General features: G+C 45.3%; 1 protein-coding gene across 1 annotated transcript in view; it reads left to right on the top strand.

The window, feature by feature from the left end:
• SPO11 (SPO11 initiator of meiotic double strand breaks) overlaps positions 1-24,352 on the top strand; it is a 331,434-nt gene that overhangs the window by 219,126 nt on the left and 87,956 nt on the right. The gene's annotated exons all lie outside the window — the stretch shown is intronic.

Below are 24,352 nucleotides of genomic sequence, written 5' to 3'. Positions count from 1 at the left end.
GGCAGAGGCGCTAATTCCCTGCTGCCCTCCTGCAGGTGCCTGGAGATCTCGGTGACAAAGTGACAGATTCTGGCCAGAGGGACCTGTGTGGGGTGGCACAGGGAGAGGCAGGGAGCAGGGAGACTGCCACCCGCACACAGCAAGTGTCACTGAATTCGGGGTGCCTTCAGGGAGCGTGTCTGTAGCAGCCACGCTTCTGATGGCAGCAAGTACAGGCAGCCCTAACATTGTGAGCAGGGTGAAATTATTCCACTTCAGGATGTCTCCATAAGGCAAGAACTGTTGGACCCAATTCAATTTAAGGCATTTGGTAAAGGATTTCTCACCCCCAAGTAGTGAAACGTTCATTCTGATAGCCCAGCAATGCTGCCTCCAATGCTAGGTCTAGCTCTGGCAACCAGAAAAAGCAATTGAAGTTTTGAAAAGTTCAAAGGAGCTAAAGATTTGCACCATGGGGGAGATCTCACAACAACATGAGATCAAAACACTTATTCCTGCCCGACTTTCCAATATAAAAGGTGACGTAAGGAGGAACACCAGTGGGAGCTGTGTGAGGGGGTTTGATCCTTCCCTTCTTATTCGTCCCCTTGGGACGCTGCTCACCAGTTCTCATTCTGCTGGCGACAACAATAACAGCATCACTTGGTGCTCCTCCAAGAATTCTGAAGTGATTGCAGTGGGATTACACATTGTCCCTGGGTTACAAACATACAGAAAAACAGGATTATGTGGTCCTCTCGGTTTAAACTGTTGGGAAGGCCCAGCCTTTAAGACGAAAGAGACACTTATTCCTGGAAATCAGGATTTCCTGAGGCCAGGGCTTAGCAGCTCTGTTCCAGTGGTGCTGGGGTAAGCTGCCCCACGTGTGTGGGGCTGTGCCAGGCTGCCACCGCACACATGGGAACACAGGGACACCCCGCAGCTGGGGCTCCCTGCTCCCAGCCACAGCAGGGGCCAATGTGAGCTGTTCCCCAGTGTGCAGCACCAGGCTTTGCACCATCCTGCTTGGGTGAATAAAGCTGCAGAAAAAAATACCAGGGCTGGGCGACGTTTCCCCAGCTGCCCCCAGCACCTCCGTGCCCCAGCAGGAGTGTTTGACAGCCTCCTTCCCTGCTCCTGCATTAACCCGCAGCAGCTGCAGTCTCCAAAGCTGAGGGCAGAGCTTCATTAAAGTTTAATTAGCTGTTATCTGGTCTCCATCAGAGATAGTCTGTGCTCTGAGCTGCTCGCAGTCCTGAAAAGCTGCGCAGTGGTGCTAGAGATCATCTCTGGTCCTTGCAGTCCTGCCTGGGCAGGGATGGGTATGAGGTGCCTAAAACTCTGCATGTTGGTTCTTGTATGGAGGTAAGGGTGATCCCTTTGGAGAGGCTAAAGCCACCCTCAAAGAGCAGTGATATTTCTCTGCTCAAGCCACACGTGCTGCTGCTGTGCCTCTCCCAGCCACAGGGCAGCAGGCAGCGCTTCCCATCCCTGGGAAAAGTCCGCTGAGGAAAGGCAGGGTGATGGACGAATCACAAAAGCAATGTTTAGCATCTTTTCCTGTTTCCTCTCTCACATAACATTGCCCAACTGTTTTGATTGCTGTACATTCTCAGGGGCTATGAACGAGCACAGCTCAGCTGCCTGCTGGGTAAGGTGGTGGTTTCCAAGGTCCTGCCTCTGCATCTCAACTCCTTGTCTTCAGCACAGGGCTGCCAATCTTTATCCTTTGAAGGCTGTTGAGATGTTCTGCTGTGATTGTGAATGTTCATTTAACGTTATTGACTTAATGCTACACAGCTTGCAGATTCTGCCTCAGTTTTTAATCTTGGGTTTGCATATTGCTTTGATATTTTCAGATAAATGTTGTAATAGCGCACTCATCATTTACTCTCTCATCACTAGGACAATTGGAAGTGCTTTGTTCAAGTACATCATCTGCAGAGATCTGTATGTTGTGTATTAATATTTTTAGTTCTGAAAGAGTCAATTATACCTATAGGGCAGGGAATATATCTTTTCAGATGTCACTTGGATTCTTTTCATTACAAGGTACCAATAAGGAACTGTATACCAAAACCAGCATGGTCCAAAACAGTTTGTCTATTTAAAATCTGCCACAAGAGATTAGCAAAGTATACATAGACACAAACCATATGCAGACAAGAAAGAAAAAGGACAAATCAAAACAGTTTAACAGGTAAGCACCCACACAGCAGCATGTGTCATATATCAAAGAGGCACGGCCTGTAAAACAACGTCCTGCAGTTTGCAGTGAGCAGAAAGGCTCCCAATAAAGCCTTGGTCGTCTCTTCTTTGGTTTCACAAGCTGTCCTGGACAGTGATTGGAAAATTGAGTTCTAAGCATCAAAAGGGGACTGGAGTCATCCCAGACCAGGTCTATATGTTTCTCTGGGGTCCAGGAGGCTGAGCCTTGTGCTTGGCAAATGGGGGATTCCTGCTTTGGAAAGTCTCTCTCTGCAGCATGTGCATGTATAGAGCTCGTATATACCCTTTGAGGTAAAATGGGCTGCCTGAGGGCAACTCTGCTTTCCACTCAGCATCCACAATATGGGTAATTGCTAACTGATTAAAACCTGAGCGGAAAATAAGACCCATTTTTGTGTATGCATGCACACTGTAGCAATATAACAGGAGATACAAGTGTTGTTTATGTATTTATCTAACTTCCATCTGTTTTGACTTGTTTTCTGGGTCTTTCTCATTTTAATTTCCTGGAGTAGGTGGGCAGCAGTGCTGGGAGGCAGTGCTGTACAGCCAGGAGGAATACACTGTGCGCTGTTCTGTGGAGAAATTCCTCGTTTGATGTGTTTCCCAAACTGAAATGAAGGTCTCTGATTTCATGTGTGCAGTGTAGTCTCTGTTTAGGGATAACCTCAGTATCTCCAGTGCTTTGCTTTTGTTACTACATGAAAAGCAGAAGTGGTTCAGGAATTAATTTCAACCTTAAAAAGTAACACTCTGTCTCCCCGTACCTGTGGGAATGCAATGCTACCAGAGGGTAGCACTTCTCGGTTTAGCAAAGGCACAGCTGGAACGCAGTAAGTGCTTTTCAGGATGCTCCAACAATCGGAGCTGTTCAACTGCCCCTGGTGGAAAGTCCCCTACCTTAGGGTGCACCAGTCTGAGAAAGACTTGGGTCAGAGCCTGTATAAATCAACCCAGCTGGTAATTCTGCAAGCTGCCGAGCAGCTGGGACTTACATCGCCCCGGCTCCAAGGCATGGCCCTGCAGGAGCAGGTCCCCAGTGCGCAGGGGACACCTGGGACTGCACAGCACACCCAGGCAGGTACAAACCCAGCACCTCACCGGGCACCGCAGGCACTCTCTGAGTGCAAGTAGGATTTGGGTTACAGGCTGGCTTTGCTGCGTAATTATTAGCATTACTTCAGCATTATCAGACCTGGATTTCAGCGCCGAGCTGGTGGATAATCCTTGCGTGCGCGAAGTGAAAGCCTCCTGCCCAGCCCTGACTGCAGCCTCCTGCACCTGCAGTGGGTAAAGCACAGGACTTTCCACCGCGGCTTGTGTTTTCAATTTCTTTTGTTTGTTGAATTATCTGCTTTGATGAATATGTGGTGTGGGAGTGGGCCAGGGCAAAGGAGGAGCTATTTAATTCAGCCCTTAGCCAGGGCTGAAGAATACTAGGAAAAATTAGCCAAAAATATTTGTGTTTCCAGCCAATCCCTCTCAGTGATTTCTTTTTTTATTTCTTTTCTTCCCTCCAAGTTTCACACAAAGCTCTGTCTTTGGGATTAGCTGTCTACAGACAGCTCTTTGTTTTCAGCTGAATTTAAGATTATGGCTGAGCAATAAAAGGGGAGAAAGGTGACACTGGAGAGTTTCTGCAGCAGTAAATCCTAAAATATTCAGGCCCATGACATTTCCGTAGCTATCAAATGCTGAGTGAGACGTATCTGGTCAACGCTGAGGCCCAAACCTGGTTAGATTTCATAGAAGAACCTGCTGTGAGTCTCAGGTTTAGGTGGCATCAGGTACTTTTAAAGAGATCTTTCCAGTCAGATACCAAAAGTTTATTTTCCTTTGCTGCTGTTTTCAGTGAGGGGATGAAAACGCTCCTGTTGTTAGACTTCACAGGCTGGAGAGCAGCCAAATAGTGGAGGAAATGCAAGAGAGCATCACCCTGATAAGGCCCAGAGGGATAAAACCTGTGCTCTTGTGTCCTTGGGGGCATCGCACCTTTGTAGGCTTTTTACATTCATTGTGAGGGAGCGGGCAGAAGATACTCCTGCCTCGTCTCCAGTCTGGGCTGGTGTTTGAGGTCCCCCTGCTTAATCTGAGGAATGTAAAGGATAGCCCATTCTTAACCCTGCTGAGGATGGGGAGCTATTTTCCTTTTCCTAGGTCATTTGATGCTCTGCAGTGACTCAGTGCAAGGAATTTTGCATTGCACAGGAATAAACCAGTGCATTTATTGCTCTGGTCCTGCCCTGTGGTAGCTCTGGGAGGGGGAGAGAGGTATAAATGCAGCTTCCCCCTTCTGTGGTCTCTTGTGTCTTGGTCCAACTGTCAGCGTAAGTGTACAAAACCATGTTCAATTTAGATTAAGAGCTATCTCTTTTACAACACAGTGACCACTAGTACTATTTAAGGAGGGGATGTCAGTGCTCCAGTTCATCACATGAATGGTAATAAATCAGCCACCAGTTACAGAGACGTGTCTAAGCCACCAAGTGTGAATTCACAGACCTTGAGAAAATTGGGATCCTGGGGATTATTAACCTAACACGCTCACCAAGGGCGTCTCTGCTGGAATTCTTGTGCTAGATTTGTCCATCCCTTTATGCAATAAGGCCCATAGAGGCAGTGAATTTTAGCTCCAAAATTTATGTTTTTAATGTTCAGAGGCAGGAAGGCAACTTGAGATGTGATTTCTCCACAAATCTAATGACTGTTATTATGAGGAAATCTTCCTCTAGACCAGATGCCTCCAATGATTCTTTTGCAGGCTTTGGGTGTATTTAATAGGGTACCAGAGCTCACCACAAATAGGATGGGGAAAAACTTCATGAAGTCTGAGGCTGTGTCAGCATGGTGGCATCCATCTGAGTTTGGAAATTGCATTAGTTTGAGCTAGCAAATTTTTCTTTTTCCTTTCATTAAAATCATGCTTCTTATCCTCTCGGTTACCTCCTCCTCTTCCTACTCCATGATGTCTGCATTTAAAAACTAAATTTCCTTTTGGGGCCAAATACACAGGGTAAATTACCTCCATCCCCTAACGCCTCCAGCAAGCAGCCAGTGATGCAGTCCATATCCGCGTGAACCTTATGTATAAGTGCAAAGGGAAAAAACAGTGTCTCTTCTGTGCCTAGCAATTCAACAGATATGATCAGATCTATCCAAATGTGAGAGGTCTTTATCTGTCCTTTAATAATCACAGAGCTGACCACATTCAGCCTTCCGATGACTACTGGATTAGGTGGAGTTCGCAGCAGAGATGAATTTGACCCAGTAAGTGTATCAGTGGGCTTTTGGGTTTGCTTTACATAGCACGCAAAGAAGCTCTTCAAAGGCTTGTGGTACAATGTGACCTTGACTTCAACTCTCATTTTAATGGCTACTTGGAAGATGACAAAGACCACACTCTTTGGGAGATTGCTGTAGGGTGAGAAGCTTCAAAACCACATGGCCAAATCTAAGCACAAGTGAAGTCTATGCAGCCCACACAACTGCAGTGGCAGCTGTCAGAAGTATGCCAGAGAAAGCCGTGCTCCTGGCTGACAACTGGAGGGTAGGGACTCTGAAGCTCAACTTAAAGCAAAAATGTTCCTTTGATGGATATCCAAAATTGGTGACTGCTTCCTTTCAGGATGAGCATGCTGTGCCTAGGGAGCTGCTGATCATCTCTTGAAACAACACTGCCATCAGCGTGGATTGATGGCTTGATAGGAACTGTGATCCATAAACAACAGCACTTAAAGCACTTGGTTTTGATGAACTTGGGTGTTTACCTCATGTGAGGGAGGAGCCAGGACCAGATTTGTCCATTTTCTAATGGTTTTCTGACCACTGAGAAGTATGCTCTTAACCAGCAGAATTTTCCTCTTAGCACCTGATTTTAGAAGGGATTTTCCCCCCTGCATTGACATCATCCCTCCCCGCCTCAGTCTGTGCTCATAATCAAGTTCACTCTCAGTAGCATGTATTTTATTAAATTTGGCTGTGAGAATGTCACCAATTATGAAGGGAAAAGCAAGAGTGAAGGTTAGGGGGGAAAGGTGAAGGTTAAATTCAGACATTCACGAGTTTATGGGGCAGTTTGTCCTCAAATCAAAGCCAGGCATTCATGTCAAGCTACGTAAACAGGAATAAATGCTCATGTGAAATTTGCTAAAGAAGCAAAACCCCATAAGAACGTTTGCCACAAAAAATGTGCTTTCTTCTGCCTTTTCCTCTTCTCGGCCCCGAGAAAGGCGGTTGCTCGGAGCATATTGCTATCCTGGACGATGCAATACCTCTGAAGATAAAGACAAAAAAAATCCCTGCCAAAAGACACAAGTTCCTGCTCAGAAGCACTGCTGCGAGCACAGCCTGCAGTCTGCCAAGCGCAGGATCCCAGAGCAGAGGCGTGTGCCCAGTGCTGGGGTCAGGAGGACACATCCCGGTCTTTCTTGAGGTGTCCAGTGATGTTTTTCCTCAGTATCACACCCTGTAAAAAGTTTAATTCAAGGCAGAATTTTGGGAAGGAACAGGAAAACTGGTGAGAATACTTTTTTAAAAAGCAAATTAATCTCACATCCCCAGCTACCTTTTATTTACCAAACAAAAGAAGTTTCCCTGTGTGATACATTTCTTAAATTATAGGTTTCCCATTTCCTGGCATCCTAATAAAGTCTAGATGAATGATGAGAGAGTCTGCAGGGAGAATGAGTAAACATCTCCTACTGTCTGGAATGTAAGATGACTACTGTCTTATCCTTTGTTACAGGTTGTTAAGATAAAATTACCCTATATATCAGCAGTGCTGTCAATGAAATTAGAAAGCACATTCTACCTCTAAGCTGCCTGGAGGGTTCAAGGAAGGAGAAGGAAGGCAGTTGCTTCTCTGTTTGTTTTGGTTATCCATCTGCTATGAAAAAAATATTTTTAAAAACAAAAATGCAAATGGAAAAGAGAAAGAAATGCCAAGGAGGATGTGCAGGGCAGGTTCTGGATATTTTACCAGCTGTGCAGGCAGGAGAGGAAAGAAACTGTGGTTTAGTGAAAATCCTGGGACAGTTCCTGCCTGGACTGCAGCGGCAGGAAAGCTTGGGTGCAAAGAGCCCCTGCAGCGCTAGATGTAGTGTAGAGGCTGCAAATCCCTGAGCTAAGGGCACCGCATCTCCCCTGGGCTGTTGTCGCCCAGCACACGTGAGCTGTGAGCAATGCCTGCAGCGGTGCCTGCCTCGCCCTAAGGGCATTGCCCTGGCCAGCAAGCCGGGAGCACCCCTGAGGTGCCTGACCAACTCTCTTGTTTAGCTCTTGAAAATCCCCGCTGTTGGACATGGTAAATGCTAACCAGGAGGCTGAAAAGTTAGGAGCTCTTGGGAAGACAGAGGCATATGTACGTGCTGCGTTCCCTGGAGCCTCCTTCATGTAGGAAGCAAAGTTGACAAGCAACAGTTTCCAGACAAGTGTCTTCTTTTCAATTATTTTCAATTCTCTTTAAATAGCAAAGGCTCCTGGGGGCTCTGCTCGCTCTAATGACCATTAGCTCACACAGTCGGTCCTGCTGGTGGTGAGCCAAGGGTGCACAGCACCGTCCTTGCCCTATCCATGTGTGAGTGCCCGGGAAGGCAAGGCACGTCCTGGCACCCCGTTCGCACAACTGTCCCTGCTCCAACCAGGGCCCCTCCGGTCCCCCCGAGGCTGGCCAGAGGGCAGGAGGGGGGCAGGCCAGCGTTGGGATGAAGCGGTGAGAGGTGAGGGTGGGCATCCTGGAACAATTTAAGCTTTCTGAAGAGATCCAATTGAATCTGGCTTCTCACTCAGCTCTGAGAAGTGCCTACAAATTTGGTGTTTTCTCTAGATTTCCTCAAGACGTCTCTCAGCCTCAAGTTTTCTCCTGTGGTTTGCCCTGTTTCCGTTTCCATCATTCTGCTTCTGCAAATATGTCAGCTACAGTTTTAGGAGCACCTTGCACATCCCTGTAATTCACTAATGCATCTCCTGGGTATCCCTTTTTTTTTTTTTTTTTTTTTTAATATCAAATCTTGATGCTGTCGCAGTTGTATCAGTCTTTAGAGAGCACCTATTGGAGAAAATTTACTTCTCCCAGGATGTAATTTTTAGAAATGTGATTCTCATGAGCATGCACTTGATTGCCAAAATACTGGAAAACAAGCTGTATCATCTCCTTGCATATACTAAGGAGAAGTTCCGTATTGACCTGTTTCTCTTGTAATTAAATTGTGTTGCCAAAATAATCACCTCTTTTAGACTTCCTTGTTATATTGTCTTCGGCTGTCACTACTCTTGAATCTATAGCCATGTATGGGATTCAAAACTTACCTCCCAGTGCCTCTGTTTTTACCAAGCACATTGTTTTGCTGCTTTTTTTTCAAGTTGTTTTCCCATTTTGAAACTCAGACAGTTCACACTTAGAATATTTTTGGTTTGAAATCAGAAAATAATGTAACTGAGTACAATACTAGAGAACAGCTGGAACCGGAAAACTGAGCTTGGGCAAGAAATGCCATTGGATTTGCAAAGCATTCCTCAGTTTCCACCATCTCATCTTGTAGTGTCAGAAATGTTACATGTTGCTCCGCATACACACACGCAGAGGTGTACATATACGTAGAGAATTTTCTCTGAAAAGCTGTAGGGCTTTGCTAGAGATTTTCCAACCCTAACCGTGTCAAAAGAAAATACCTTAATGCTCTATTCACAAAATGCTAGTTTACACAGGCAATTCATAGAGGAGTTCATAAAACCTCCTTTTGCCTGAATTTGTGAATTTCTGCCCACTGCACATGCTTAAAATGAAATTACATTGGAAAGGGAACTATTTGGGATGCATACATTTTGCACATGCCCTTTAAATAACTCGGATATGTTTTCAAAGGAGGATGTTTTTCCTATGGACTGAAGGATGCATTTGTACCACCTACTAATTTTTTTAGCTTCAAAACAGCACTAAGTAAACAGCTGAGGTTTTGGACAATTCAGTGTTTCCAGCACTTATATCTTCCCTGTAGAGAGTTCCCTTGTTAAAGGACAACCTCTTCCTTTAATTCTCACTGCCTAGTTACAGCAGGAGACCCTTTTCCTATCTCAGTTCTCAGTCTAAAACCATGATAATAGGGACAAAACTGATTTTTCACAGTCCTGCTCTCCCCTCCCTCTCTCCCCCCAAGGTGCCAGTAGTGGCCAGCACAAAACTGATGTTTGTCTTTATTAATCATACACACACAATCTGCAATCTGAACTGTGTACAGAAATGAACGGAAAAACGCAACCTGACCGCAAAAGTATTATTTTATAAATAAGGTCCTTTAGTAGTAGTTAATTGGATACACATTTTGCTAGATTCATGGAACATTAAAAACTATCATATCCGAATTGACTGACTGAGTTCATGTTACATCTCCCAAATTACCAATGACCATTTGCCTTGCAACATCAGACCTTGGGTTCAGAAATCTAGCTCGAGGGCCTTTTTTAAGTACATGGCACTTTTTTTTTTCCTAATAGAGATTGATTTAGTGTATGTTTAATGGCCCCATAAATCACTCAACATGCCCAACTTGCATACAAATTCTGCCAAAAAAAAAAAAAGTTTTCAAGGAAGCAGATGCCTTGTTCTTGGAACCAATTTGCCTCGCTCTCTGTGTGTACATGAACCCACCGTTTCAAGATCCTCCTTATAAAAATGTTCTGCTCTCCCAGGTCTGCACATTGGTCATTTTCTCTGGGACTGCTTTCTTACTATGCCAAGTTAAACTCGGGCAATTCTCCTGCTGTGCCCGTTCTGTTCTAGTGCCTTTTAGATCAGCAATAAATAAATTCATTGTGCGTTTCAGCAAGAAGAAAAAGCAAAAGCTGGGGTTGCGTTGTGCTTGCTCTTGTGAAGATCTATTGTGTGCAAAGTAGTGTGCTATCAAATGGCGTAGGTCATTTTTCATTACCCCACTGAGGATGCAGCTCAAAGCAGAGGATTATAGAAACTCATTTCCTTTGGTTAAGGAAAAAAAAAAGAGTTAACATTCAATAAACTCGAGGGCTATGACGCAATGTGGCCCTCAGAACCTTCCGAGCGGAGCTGTTAATAGCTTCCTTTCCCAGGACGCGGGTTTGCCCCATTCACTTATCGACTTTGATGCATTAGTAAAAGAAAATATCAACCCCTCATAACTCTCAGAAATGATACAATACATCACTTGAAAGTAAGCTAGGATCAACACATTGTTAACTGTTTGATCTCTCGAGTCAAAATTAATGATAGGTGTTTTGCACACAAAAAAATGAATGTTAAAAGCCTATTTAAGCTAACTAAAGACATCCATACAACATCAGGGTTGAATTGGAGGTGATTTCCTGCAATGCAGCTGTTATAAGTTTATCAGTCTGCGGGTGGCAGTAACCAGTAATCATAACCAGATTGCAGAAGGGTGGGATGGAACTTATCTTTAAATAGAAGATCTAACCAGCTAACTAACTAACTAAAGAAAGCTGGTTGAGAACTAAGTTCCTGCAACTATTCACCAGGACACCCAAGACTCTGGGAGAAGCCCATTTTCTGTATATTTTAAAGAAACAAAATGATTCTGAAGGTTTAACTGCTAGGCAGAGAGAAACCAAGGTTTGTAATGATTAACAGCAGACCTCCTGCTCTCTGGTACTCGCAACATTTACACAATAATGATAGCTAATAAGAAATGGCATTAAGAAATGACTTCAACTTTCTCCACTGAGATGTTGCCATAGGCTGTTGATGAACTTTTAGCTCATTCTCTTGTGACACGGAAAGGAAAGATCTGAAACGCAGCGTATCTTTCAAGCAGAAGAGCGTTTGAAAAAATTCCAAGAAATATCTCTGAAGAGCCAAAGAGAAGTGTTGCACTGTGAGACAATGCCTCTGGACAATTACAGCCTGTTAGTTTTAATGCATCTCGAATTGCTTCCGTCTGCAGCTAATCTGACCACTGGAAACAGTCACTTTTGCAATGCCCTTTAATTTTTCTGATTTGCGTGTGGGCGGTATCTGTTGGTATTAATATGAATGTTTTCCGGATTGAATTAGAGAAAACAAGGCAAGCTTTCAAAGCAGCATCAACTTTCTTTGAGAAATGTGAACTCAGGAACAAGTACAAGGCAGTAGGAAACCAGGAGGATGATTTAGGTCTGTCCCAGATCACTGTCATGCAGACGCAAAAAGGAGTGACAGGAAAGTCCCACTGGATCCTCAGATCTCCCCGGCTCCACTCGACAGCCTCTTTAGACCTCTTTGTTCTTAATTTTGCTGGATACTCGGCCCTTTCGGTGCGCTGCAGCTAAATCAGTTAGAGCTGTGCCTGCCGCCCGCCTCGCCGCCTGCAGCCAGCAGGGATACCCCTGTTTCCTAACTCGCTGACCCATGCAGACCTGCTGTTTTCTATGAATGAATGAATCCCTTAAACAGTTAAGGAATGAGCCAAAATCTTCTTCCATCCCCGAAGTCAGCCGAACAAGAGCTTTGTTTTTCCCCTGACACGAGTTTAAGATAACTGCTGTTTTAGCCCTTGCTATCGGCAGATGCTGCTCCTGCCATCCCGCCGTGCTCCCTCCTGCAAGCAGCCCCTTTCCCTCACCTTGTACTTGTTGTGTTAGACCTACACTTAAATTTGGTTTCTGGAAAGAATTTCTGTGAAATTTCTCTGAAATTTAAAATTTATCAGTTGTGGACGACAGGCTGAAAAATGGCAACTACATTTTAACATAAAGTTCTGATAAAAATGCATATGTTCTAAAAATACTTTACACATCTTTCCTTCAAATTTTGACAAAAGTTAAACCTAAAATCATTCTTCCCCATGCCTGACATCTGTACTTCACTTATACAACACCCTTTTCATAGTTTTTTTTTTTTTAATTGAAGAGGTGTTTTTCAGTAGAGGAGAAGACAATTATTGATAAAATGGAAAACATGAAATTTGTGTCAATTAAGACACTCAGAAATTTCCGCTTTTTTGTTTCCTGTATCTTACTCAACAAAAACTCGTAATTATTTCTCCATAGCCATGGCATCAGCTCACTCCCTTCTTCTCCCTGATGGGACTGTAAAATCCGCAGCTGGCAGATCTGCCTGTCCGCCAGGCTGAGACCTGACACATCCCAAATATCTGGAGAGGAGACATTTCCCATTCAACCGAGTAGCAGGGAGAAAGCAATTTAATTGCCTGTGTGAGCATAGGTGGGTGATGGCCAAATCCTTACCAGTTTCTGACCTGCTACGTGTTTTCCCATTTGTTATTGCTCTGGAGGTGACCCACCCCAGGCAGTCTGGTCCCTGCTGCGGGGCAGCTGCACGGGACAGGTCCTACGGCCCCTTGGTGCTTGGCTGTTCACTGGGGGGCTTACCCCTCGCCAGGTCCCTCGACATTAAGTGTGCCCTCCAGTAAGCAGTGCCAGGGCTTTGCATGCTTTACAGCCCATTTTGTTGTATAGGTTCCTCGAAAAGTCCCGCCACATCCGCAAAATAAAAATGTGTCACTGCCCTCATTTTACAGACAGGAAAATTGAGGCACTGGTGGTGATGCCTCCTGCCCAATGTTATGCAGTGGATGATGAGAAGTAGAGATCAAGACCCCAGATCCAGCTCCTTCCACATCATTCTGAGTTCTGTCTTGTTCAGTTTACAGAAGTGAATGTGGCAAATGTCAAAGCTCAAGATAGGAACCTTTTCTGCAGCAGACTTTTAGATATCCCATTGTGTTAATCACTTAAGATACGCCAAAGGCTGCGTTGTGACATCGTGTGCTTTAATATAATCCTTACGCTCATGAACTGTTAAAACACAGCCTTGCTGGAGTGTGGGAAGCTCTGCATATCAACCTAAACTGGAGGGAAATCCGTATGCAGAAAACGGGAACTGGTAAACAACCAGTTAAGCAGTTCAGACCGCTGTCACTCTATCCCGGCTGCATCGCAAAGTGCTGAATTCCTAAATGTGGAACCCAGATGCAAAAATAACAAAGACCACATTAAAGTAATGCTAATCATACAAGCTCTGGTTTTAGAGGAAGATGCGGAAGTGCTTGGGAGGCTGATATGGGACTGGGGGAAAGATAGCGCAGCCTCCAATTGCCTTTTCAAATAATGTGCGAGGGGGAAAAGGTTTCTGTGACTCTACCAAACATCCTTGTGTGAGGCCTTGGGCATGTGAGACCACGCACATCCTTCTGCACGCGTGGGCAGGGCTCCCACCCCTCTCCAGATGTGGGCCCCTCCGGCTTTCCAGGCAGGCTTGAGAGAGGGCCATCCTGGGAGCCGTCCGTATTACAAACTGGTCATGAGATGCGAAAAATCCACCTTTTTTACACTGGGCTCTCCAGCGACCGGTGATTTCACTGGAATCATCCCAAGTTACCTTACAAATGACTCTAAAGCACTGCTGAGATGCATGTCAGAAACAAACCCAGGAAGGAGCCAGGTAGGCCTCTGCCTTGCAGAAAGGGGTGCTCTCAGGTGAGCGCTGCTGGTCAGGTCGTTGATTTTGTTGCTTGTCCAAGCACGAGCTGATCCAAACCTAGACCTAGGCACTCCTGCAGATCCAGCAACTGCTTCTTCCCCCTGTTTCTGCAGTTTTTGCAGTTTCTGCCCACCTGCAAGCAGCCCAGGCCCCCATGGAGGCATGCCTGGCCTCCTGCCTCTCCTGCTGGTGGCCTGGGAGAGGAAGGCAGGATGGAGGTGGGTGCCTCCCAGTCCCCACAGTGGGGCCAGGCACGTGGGTGGCTTCTTGTGGCTGTTGTGTAAAAGCACAGTACGGTTAGGTGAAGGTGAACACCAGCGTGTACTCAGCACACAGATGATTGCTTCATTGGTGAGCTCTTCGGGGCTGGGCCTTGGCAAGCGCAGGTGCAGGCCCCTCTGTTCCAAAGCTGTACCACCTGGGGGAAAGAAAACGATGCCTTCTGATTGAGAAAACCTGATGGGTAAATTAACGCCAAATGAGGTGAAAATCAGAAGATCTCAAAGAGGAGTTGCAGCATTTCAAGCTTTTTGTTGAGAAGTTGAGTTGAGCTGAGAGCTCAGTGGTGGAGGCCTGTCTGGAGGGGGTAAGGCTCCTCTTGAGGAGGTGAAAAATGGCCTTTGGTGACTTTGGGAAGATGTGAGCGTGCCTTTTGCTGGAAGGATGAAGTGCTGGTGCAACCTCTGGTGCTGCAGCATGCTTCTCTTGGGCAGTGTTTGCGGGACAGAAATGAAAAAGCTGAAATCTGGTACTGGAAAGGTAAGCTTTATCTCTTGTAGCCTTAAATAATGTGGTGTGGTAATCAGGAATGACTGAGAAATGCAGTAGAGGGGGTGAAGGGCCAAAAATCAGGGCCTGAAGGAGTCCAGCCTGCAGGAATTCTTGGGGAAGACATGTCCCTGTTGCCATCTTGTGCAGGATGTAGCATGCAAACAGCCTTTCCTGTGAGATACATTTATAAGGGGTCAGGGCGTTGGGGCTGATCACACACTGGAGTGTAGCTTAAACCTGTGAGAGGAGTTTTTGTGCAGTGTTCTTTGCCTAATATTATTTATCACTTAAATTATTATTCAGCTGCCTGGCTTATTATGGTTTCACCTTCTCGGTTGCGTCTGGGCATCAGGGCTGTCTGTGTACACATGCAAGCTAGGTATTTGCCTCGCTTGTTGTGGCTGGCAAAAATCTGTGTTTGGTACTTTGTTCTGCTGCTGCCATTTCTGCTCTGCCTGCTGGTTGAGCACTATGCAGAAAATTACAGGGGATCACAGCAGAGCAGGGAATACTCCTGCAAGCTTTTCCCACTCAACAGACAACAGAGTCCTGGACTTCCAAGTTTGGCCATTGGAGCCCGAGCGTGTCCTTTAAGGCAGAGTGAGTTTTGCTTTATCCTTGCAGGAGGCTAAGAGCACCGCTTGCAACAGACAACATGTAAGCCAAGAGTAGAAGCTGGCAGCTGATGTTCTGCCTTTGAGAGCTTATTTGCTCTTGTTCTTGGGACAGCAGAGCTCAGCCTGCAGTTCTGGCTGGAGCTATAGTGCTGCTCTGCGCCCCAACCCTGGGCGGGATGTGCTGAGCTTGATCCCGGAGCGAGCTGATTCCAGCTTTCTGAGTAATGCTCTTTTATGGGAATAAGCTTTCCTTTGATCTTGTAGACAGAAGTCCACAACAGCTGCTCTGTGATAGATAAGGATAGACACTCTGCAGGCTGATTGTGTTTGCGCAACGTCCTGAGGACATGTCTCCAACGAGGAGCTCAGCCACAAAGGCACAATAGTCCCGTTGGCATGCACACCTGCAGCCAGACCAGCAGGGCTGGGGAAGAAAGCGTCTGCTCGTGTGTCGGGGCTGTAGCGTGCTAGGTGTGGTGTAAATAGACAAAACTCTGTTTTGTCCCTCTCTGTTTTACGCTCACAACTATTTCTTTCTAGGGAGGCTGGGGAGAAAGGCTGTTCTTGCCTCTTAAACCCCAGGTGTGTATGGGCAGATGGATGCAGGGGGAACTCATTGCTGAATCTGGAGGTTGCTGCAAAGTAAAGATCTATATTATTGTTCTTTAATGGAAAAATCTCAATTACAAACTCTTCTCTCAGGAGAAAGTTTTCAGTAAAGAGTTCTTAAAACTTGTTATTCCAAATAGACTCACTAAAATGCCACTTTGGGCATGATATGATTTAAATGTTGCTTTGGTCTTGTGAGAATGACAACATTAGCTCAAGGTAAGCATCTGTGGCAGTGTTGGCTTTGGGCTTCTTGCAGGGATTGCGAAAACCTGTCAGATATATACATTTTCATTAGGAAAAAAGATTCTTCTCGAAGCTTTTAGAGGCAATCAAAAATATTCTACATGGATGAGCTCTGTCGGATGTGAGTCACCATGAGTCTGAGAATTGGTCCTCGCCAGGAATCCGCTACATCTCAGGGTGAGTTGGGCCCTTCTGTACGGGCTGTCCAGCAGGGTGGAGGACACCTACTGACTGCCTGAAGCAGGGCTGGTGTGGCTTGTGTTGTCCTGTGGTCTTTTCACATTGCCCCTCTCTTGGCACTCGTAGGTGTTATGAGCTGAGGTTCCCCTCACAGCGATGCCAGCTCAGCCTGCGAGAAGCAGGACTTTCTTTTGGAGGCTGCCAGAAGTGTGGGTGAGCCTGTGGAAATAACCTTTGCCTGTAGTCAAAGGTAGTAGGGAGCGGTGGTGGACGTGACTTCACTGTTGCCCACTGCTCGGTGTGAGTAACCAGTTCCATGCATTTCCATGCCAACCATTAGTTTCCAGATGCAGTGACTAGCACGGTATTTTCCGTTTCCAGATCTTGTTTGTACTGGCACAATTTAAAATACTTTGTGTAATTACAGTGGTTCCTATAGTCAAACTGCTAGAGCAATGCATTCCCTTTGGAAGTTTCTTCTTTAGCTAGCAATTTTGGTAATGACAGTAATTCAGATAATCTATCCTCGTGGCCTTGCGGCTTGCAGAAGTACAGGGCTTTTCCTCTGTAATGTAGCGATATCTATATATAGCCTGGTGGATATATAGTATTCTAGATGTATTTAAGTGGACTTGACTGAGAAAATCCAGTCCCATTGCCACAAACTTTCTGTTACTCTTCATGTTAATGCAATCAAATAAACAGGGAAGGAAAGGGAAGGGGCAGAGGGGGAGCCTGGTAGTCGGCTGTGGGCATGGGCTGGCTGTATGGCCAGGCAGCTTTGGGGATCTGGGTGTGTGCTAGCAAAGGCTCCTTAAATTGCTGAGTGGTTCTGAATATGCTGGGCTTTTCCCTGGAGCTAGACATACTGGGTAATGACAAAAGAGCCCAAAGCACAGTGAGAAACCCATGGTTTGGTGCTGTGGTGTGCAGGACGGGTGGTCCCCGCAGGGGTGAGCTGCCAGTGCCTGGCCAAGCTCTGGGTTGCTCTGTTGCTCCCTACGAGTTAGCTCTTGGGATTAGGACAGCTTTCTCTTAAGGGTGAGAGAGCCTCAATGAGTACAAGGCAACAACCTAATGAAAAAATTGATCTTCATTTTGGCCTACAACTCACAGCAAACAACAGTTTTGGCAGCCAAATATGACAAAATCCTACTGAACAGAGAAATTTCTTCTGTTTCTGGAAGTGGCTGAACCCTAAAGCTGCTCTCATTTGCTGGTTAAGCCGACTACTGATGGAGACAGTGCTCAATTACTGCTGGGAGAAACTGGTCAGACAGATCAGAGGCAGACATCTCCCTTGGTGTGCAATTATGTGTGCTGCTTGCTTTGAGAAGAGGCCAAAGCAAATGGGAAGTGGCACCTAAGGTAGGCACCAGCAATGAAGACTTAAAGTATAGGGCATAGTGTTTATCAGTCGTCACTGTACAGAGGTCTCTCCTCAGTTTGACTGAAGAGGGAAGAGCTGTAGCTCAATATTTTTGTGTGCTGATTGAGTGACTGCTATTTTTCCTCAGAAGATTCTTGTATGTAGAGGAGGGTGGGAGGAGCAGATGTTGATTGTATGTTTTGTGACAAATATTCTAGTGTGAAAACCTGCTCAGTCCCTGACCCAGAACCCTCTTCAAATTGGTGTGTGCTTCTGAGACGTGTGGCAAGCTGTTCAATCCCACCCTCCCTTCAAAGGCAAGGAATAGGGGTGGAAGGATTTGCCATGCCTTGGTGCAATTAGCCTGCATATTTTTGAGTAGGGGCTGACAAAACTGGGGGATCCTGAGCTGGGAATTAACCCTTGAGCTAACTACTGTCATACCAACAATGTCTTCCCAAATCACTTTCTTCAGTTTTAAGCAGTAAGAGCAGCAAATACAGTCTTTCTGATACTGTGACCACATAATGCATTGAAGATTGCAGGAAAGAACTGCTCAGTACTCAGCACGTCATGTCCAGGATGTTTGTGTATCTAGTGTACATTGGAAGTAGTATATTTCTGGTAATGCAATAAATTCTTACTGAAATCTAGCTGAATTCAGAATTGGTGTGTAAAGAACTATCAACTTTTTTTTTGTGATAATGTATGTGTAGGTTTTCTGCTACATCCCGGAGATCTGAAAGCTAAAGCCAAAACAAATTAAATACTGCTGTCACCTGGCTCCAGAAGCAGGAAGTATCAAACAGGCTTGCCAAAGCCCAGGTGGCAGCAGGACCAGTGAGGGCCAAATTGTTTGTGTCTGTGATACCTGTAGATAATGTATGCATGGAAGCATTGTGGAAGGTGTTTTGGAGGTATAGCAGATATGTTGGGTATGTTCCACCTTTGTATGTACCTGTAATTCAGGGCAGTTGCATCTCCAGTTTGATCCACAGAAATGTTATCTGGCTATAGGAGAGTATGCCTATTCCTTTTTTTTTTCCCCTCTTATTTGCGACTTTCCAGGCTTTGCTTGAAGCTATCATAGGTGGTGAAGCCCTTTCCCAAACCTAGTAGGGAGTTCAACTCTCCAGTTCTTGGGAGAAGATTCTTAGCTTGACTACTAAGTCAAGCTACCCTACTTTTCTTAATTATATGTACACACTTATTAAAAACAAACAAAACAAGTAAACATGTATATGACTGCAAAGGTATTCAAAACACAGCAGCAGTGAGGTCTTGCCAAAGCAGGCCAAGAGCTGGAAAATCTCTGGCAGTTCAGGAAGACGACTCAACATTAGTGCTGGAGAAATAAACATCAGAAGGGTTGAAGCAAGCTTATTTGCAAGTGTTGAAAAGTGCCTGCTTCCCCGGAGTCTGGTCCTCTGCTTTGCAGCCACCCAGTAGAACAAATGTTTCCCAATCAGCCCCTTGACTGTCTTGGATGTCTCTTTCCTCGCTAGTGTCCAGCGGACCTCCATGCTGTCTGAAATTCCTTTTCTTCTGAACAGTATCGTGAAGCACACTCTGTAACAGCTCTATCCTTGATGCTATCACTGTTTTATTAAGGGCCCCAGAGGCTTGGTAGCCTGTGGTCAGTTTTACTGCTTCCCCTGGCAATGGGGGAACCACATTCTGCTGCCATCAAGGAGCAGTAGGAACAGTAAAGCTCATTAATGCTTGCTTTGTTAATGAGAAATAGAAAATATTACCTTCAACCTTAGAGCCTTACCGGAAAAAGGATTACCCTTGTAATAAAGGAGGGCTGCTGCAGCCAGATACTGTGCTCATATTTGTTCTTTTACTGTAGGGACATCAGCACCCCATGTCTTTTCATGAAAGCTTGTGGCTTACTCTATCAGTACGCTAAAAGCATAGCACAGATGTTCGGCTTGTAAGGAGCCACAGAATATCAGTCCTGTGCTTGACAGATCAGCCAGGGACTGACCTCGATGGCAGCAATCCTCCTGGCCTGCTCAGCTCTCCATCTACTGAGGATATTTCAAGAGGAGGTAGGTGAACCACCGTGTTGATATTTCCCTGGTCTTCTACTCCTTTTCAGAAAGGGAAAGAGGATGAATGTGAGAAGACACCAGAGTATGTCTGGCGCATGGTCTGGGATTGAAGCAAAAGCAGCTCCAGTATCCTGCAGTGTTGGTGGCAATGTTTTCCGTTTCTTTACTGTCTGAGAGATGCTGCAGCAGAAAAGCAGATCTGCTTCCTCAAAGACTGTCACTCCCATCTGGAGAACAGAAGAATTGACCTATGGGTTTAATTTGCTGTTAGTCTCCTGCATCTCCCAGGAAGAAGTCTCCATCTCTTTTAACTTGAGGCTCTTACCTCTTGCCCAAGCAACAGGTTTCTCAAGGCTTGTTCTTGAGCCACGTGAGAAACATGAAATAGGTTAATGCAAAATTCAGTTGTCCTCCTTTCTAACTATACCAATGAAACGGCTTTAAAGATGGTGTTTTGCAAGTGCTAATTAATAGGACTGTTACTGTGACTCCACATTGCTACTGCAGGGGAATCAGGCTGTCGAGTGCCGTGTGTCTCTGAAGACGCACAGCTTGCCCTTGTTGCAATGTTTTTTTTATTGAACATCTTGCTCTCAGCTGCTACTAGGAGCAGGAAATATCACAAAGCTGGGATGAGCTGATACAGCTCGTGCCTTGCATTGGTTATGCTTTCCACCTATCACTGTGATGCTGCAGGTATTGCAGCAGCTCTTCGAGGGGAGCTGGTTGCTGTACCTAACTAAGGATGGAAATGGTTGCAGGATTGTGACTCAGCAACAAGCACCAACCAGGCAAGGTAGAGGAGGTTTGGGCAGGAGTACTTCAATCTAGAGCCTAGTCTTCATCCCCAAGCACACTGACCTCAGGGAAGTCCATTACTGCTTCTCTCTCACCTGTAGACCCAGTAGAAATTGTAGGACGTTGGGACCACACTGTACTGTCTTTACCGAGTGTGGTCTGAGCACATCCCCACTGGTATGGGCTATGAAGAGCTTTGTTTTTCTGCAACCCAAAAATGCGAACTTTTTAAAAATATCTGGAAATAAACAGTTATATGATCCACTGAAATTCATAACAAAGGACAAATTGAATCCTTCATGCTGTGTAGCAGCCATAAATAAAGGTTTTATGGCTGAGAAGTTGTAGGCAATATTCCAGCAAAATTGGATTTATTCCCTCCCCACCCCCCTGCAATATAAATCTCTGGAAATGGGGGTTCCAAGGGCTGTTCTGACACAACATTAACTGCAGCTTCTTAAACCAGACTCCCTGCCAGTATTTATAGTCCACGTTCTGCGCATGGTATGTGTATGTTACTGCACCAGCTTTTACAGTTGATTTCTCAGTAGTCATGTGAAACCAAAACAACTGATGGGCTGAACTTAAAATTGCTTGTGTGTTACTTCAATTTCAAAAAAAAAAAGGGGGGGGGAGGGGGGAAAAGGGAGGGGGGGATCTCTGTCTTCCTGTTAGGAAGAAGATTGCTTGATTCAAATTCCTCCAACTCAACAGTGGCTCAACCTCCATGAGCATTGTGCTGCTTCTCCCCAAGACCACTGGCCAGGTTTGCAGGAGAACCCTGGGAGATTTTACTGGCTGGCTGTGCAGTCACAACATGAGCAGCTGTGCGCTTCTCACAAATGCCTTGTCCCACCTCTGTTTGCTGTCTGCTCAGAGACTTAGCCCTGAGGTTTCATAAAACAAGACCTTGGAGTAACTAAGTCCTAAAACTGAAGTCCAGCCAGGTGGTTCCCTGTTAAGGAAGAACAAACAATGCAATTCACTGGATTTAAGAGCTAGATTTTTAGCTTCAGGATCCAAGTACTGGTCAGTGGGTGCCAGCAGATCACTGAAAAATGAGTAAAGAAATTGGGAACAAAACTCTTCATTTTGTCTGTTTTGGGGTAGTGGAGTATGTTGATTTGTGCTGCCTTCTTGTATGCATAGAATATAGTCAAAGATGGAAGCTGCGATGAGGAATTTGTTCTCATTAAGCAATTGCCCAACTATCTTCTTTGAGAGGCTGACTAGTGCTTCTGCGCAAGTGAGACAGATGTAGAGCCAGCGACCTCTTTGCTCTTGTCTACAGCTTGTTACAAACGCCGAACAAAATGGCTTAAATTGTTGGGACTTGAGAAAAGATATCTTTGAGCTCTGACCCTTCATAACAGAATCCAGACACCGAACCTTGCTTCCATGTATTTCATATGAAGCACCTGACACAGCAGCGACAAATAATGCCAGAGTAAATCCAGCAGCCCCGAGCAGTTTGCCTTCATTAGCCAAGGCAAAGGTCACGCTGCTGGTGTCACCGCTAGTGTCTGGCCACTACCGAGGCTGTTGCCTGCCACAGGCCTTAGTGGAAAGCTCATGCAATGGAGGTGAGAGGCAGGAACAGGGATAAAAGGCTCCTGATGCCTCTAATGGGGCTTTTTGTACCCTGCAACCACAGTAACTTCCCAAATCTGAATGTGCTCACTTGGAAATTTAGCATCAGCCTGAAGTTCTGGGCGTGAGCTACAGGTGCTGACGCACTGAAGCATGACAGATCTGAGGTCCAGGCATCCCCTTCCTTTTTCTCTTAAGAGCTGCCTAAAATAAGACCATTAGGCCAGAATTATCAGCAATCCAGAGCTGTTAATTCTGGAGTCCCTTCAGCTCCCAGTTCAGAAAGGGTAAGTGCATGTTTCTAATTACGTGGATGTTGCAGCGAATACAGCCACTCACCCCCCAGACACAAATGCTCCATTCCCCAAATTACCACTGACTGCCTGGGATTGGGTTTTATTGCAGACAAGCAAAGCCAATTTTGGGGGGGTGAGGTTAACTCAAGCAGCCCTCTATAGAGCTTTATCCTGCAAATGGTTAAATGCTTAACTAGGCAAAATGGTCTAAAGTTAAAGTGTGAAGCTACATTTCTAAGGGTTTGTGGGACTGAGACTTGAAGTTCCTTTTTCTCCCCTAGTTTCCACCGTACTTTTCTCTGGAAGAGAAGCTAATAAATGTAAGCCCGAAATTCAGCTGTCTAAAGACTGCACTTTCTTCATTGATGGAATTAATCCAACCATCAGGTGGCAAACATCACGGTATCAAAATAAGTCTCAAAATGTTAAAATTCAGTCCTCACCTATTGCCTGGTCAGTGAACAGGCCCTGTGGAAACAACAGTGTGCATGTTGGGAAACAAACCAGTGCGTTAAACGTGTTATCACAAACTTCTGATTTTACTGCTGACTTAGCAGTATGAATTCTGCTGCATTAAGCAGAAGGGAATAGATATTTTTATTTAAAACAGAGTGACTCAAAGTGGTCGTAATAACCTATGTCGCTTTTGTACTGGGGTAATGAATGACTGTAGTATAAAGTGGTTCTAGTTTTTGCCTCAAGCTCTTGTCAATCATTACCTGATAAATAAAAACTTCAAACAGGCTCTTTTTACTTTAATTGGGTAGAATTTCTCTCCAAAGGAAGGCTGAATACAGTGAGTAATGTGTTTGTGGCAGCAGTGGAAGTCAGCAAGCAGGGTATTTGGATGGAAACCTACAGAGGATGCAAATCCTGAACTCAAAAGATGAGTTTTGTTGGTTTTACTTCATCCAGAAGTTTCTGTTCCCATTGCTGGCAGGGCTGAATGGATTGAACGAAGCCGTAGAGGAAATCCCGTGGTCCTTGGCACCACCACTGAGCTCTGCTTCTGCTAGCCCTGCTCTCCCTCTGTTTTTAGGCTTTACAGCTGACACTTCCATAAAAAATCAGAAATCTTAAGATTACACTAAAGCTCTCTTAAATCATTATCTTTTATTATATGAACCTTGGCAGCAGCAGAGGCAGTTTCCTGTGTAAGGACCAAGGGTCCTATTGTCAGCACTGGAACAGAATTAAAACAGCTCAATTAAGCAAACATAACATCCTCAAAGTTTGGCCTGAAAGAAGTTAAAATAACTGATCTATGAAATGTTATAAATGTGCTTTAAAATGTCATTACTCAGATAAATCTAGCAGTTTTGAAGCTGGCTCACTCCAGTTTTATGGCCCTGCCCGTTTATGGCTGTGTACGTATTCATGTCAAGAATTCCTCTTCCAAAACAGTAGATGAAGAGACAAAGCCACAGTAGCGCTGCGGACTGACGGGAGGCTGCAAGGAACTTGGGAACAGAGTTTTGGCTCCCAGGCCGGGAAAGCTGCTACGGAGCATATCCAGCAAATTGTGTGCATTTGTGGCAGAGCTGGAAACCAACTGGTATTTCACGATGTAAGGCTGGATGTGTTGAAGTTGGTGGTAAAGCTGCTCTTGGCTGCTCTATAGTTAAGACTGGTGCTGTAAGACATAATGATTTCTTATTTTTCTTCCCCTTGCTGGAACCACCTCTGACTTAAAGTGGGCTTAAATGTGGAGAACTTGGTCCATACTGAGAAATACCAGAAGGCCCTCCTCCTAAAACTACTCTAGACATACGAAGTCTGGACAGACTTCAGTTAGGTCAATAAGGCCTTTCCACTGACGCTTTGCGGGACTTTGGGTCGGCACATGAAACATTTACTGATGATCTGTAATCACGTGTGAAAGATGGCAGTGCAGCTTCAGAAAGCTGATGATTTAAGTCACTGGATCAGCAAATACATTTATGTAAATTGGCACAACTCTGCTCGCAGTTCAAAGTAAACAAGAACCCAAAAATTGCTGTTATGCCCCGAAGATGTAATGTTTAGTTAATACAGGGATTTAGACCATTATTTTTTTCAGCTGCCTCCATAGCAATGCAGTGTGGTATCCACAGTAGGAAACCTCATGCCAGCAGCATCTCTGAAATATGCTAAAACAATCTAAA

This window comes from Anser brachyrhynchus (genome assembly GCF_964034855.1).
Source record: "Anser brachyrhynchus genome assembly, chromosome: 16".
NCBI classification, from domain to species: Eukaryota; Metazoa; Chordata; class Aves; order Anseriformes; family Anatidae; genus Anser; species Anser brachyrhynchus.
The sequence above is the reverse complement of the archived record's forward strand: the minus strand, read 5'-3'. Positions and strand labels throughout refer to the sequence as shown.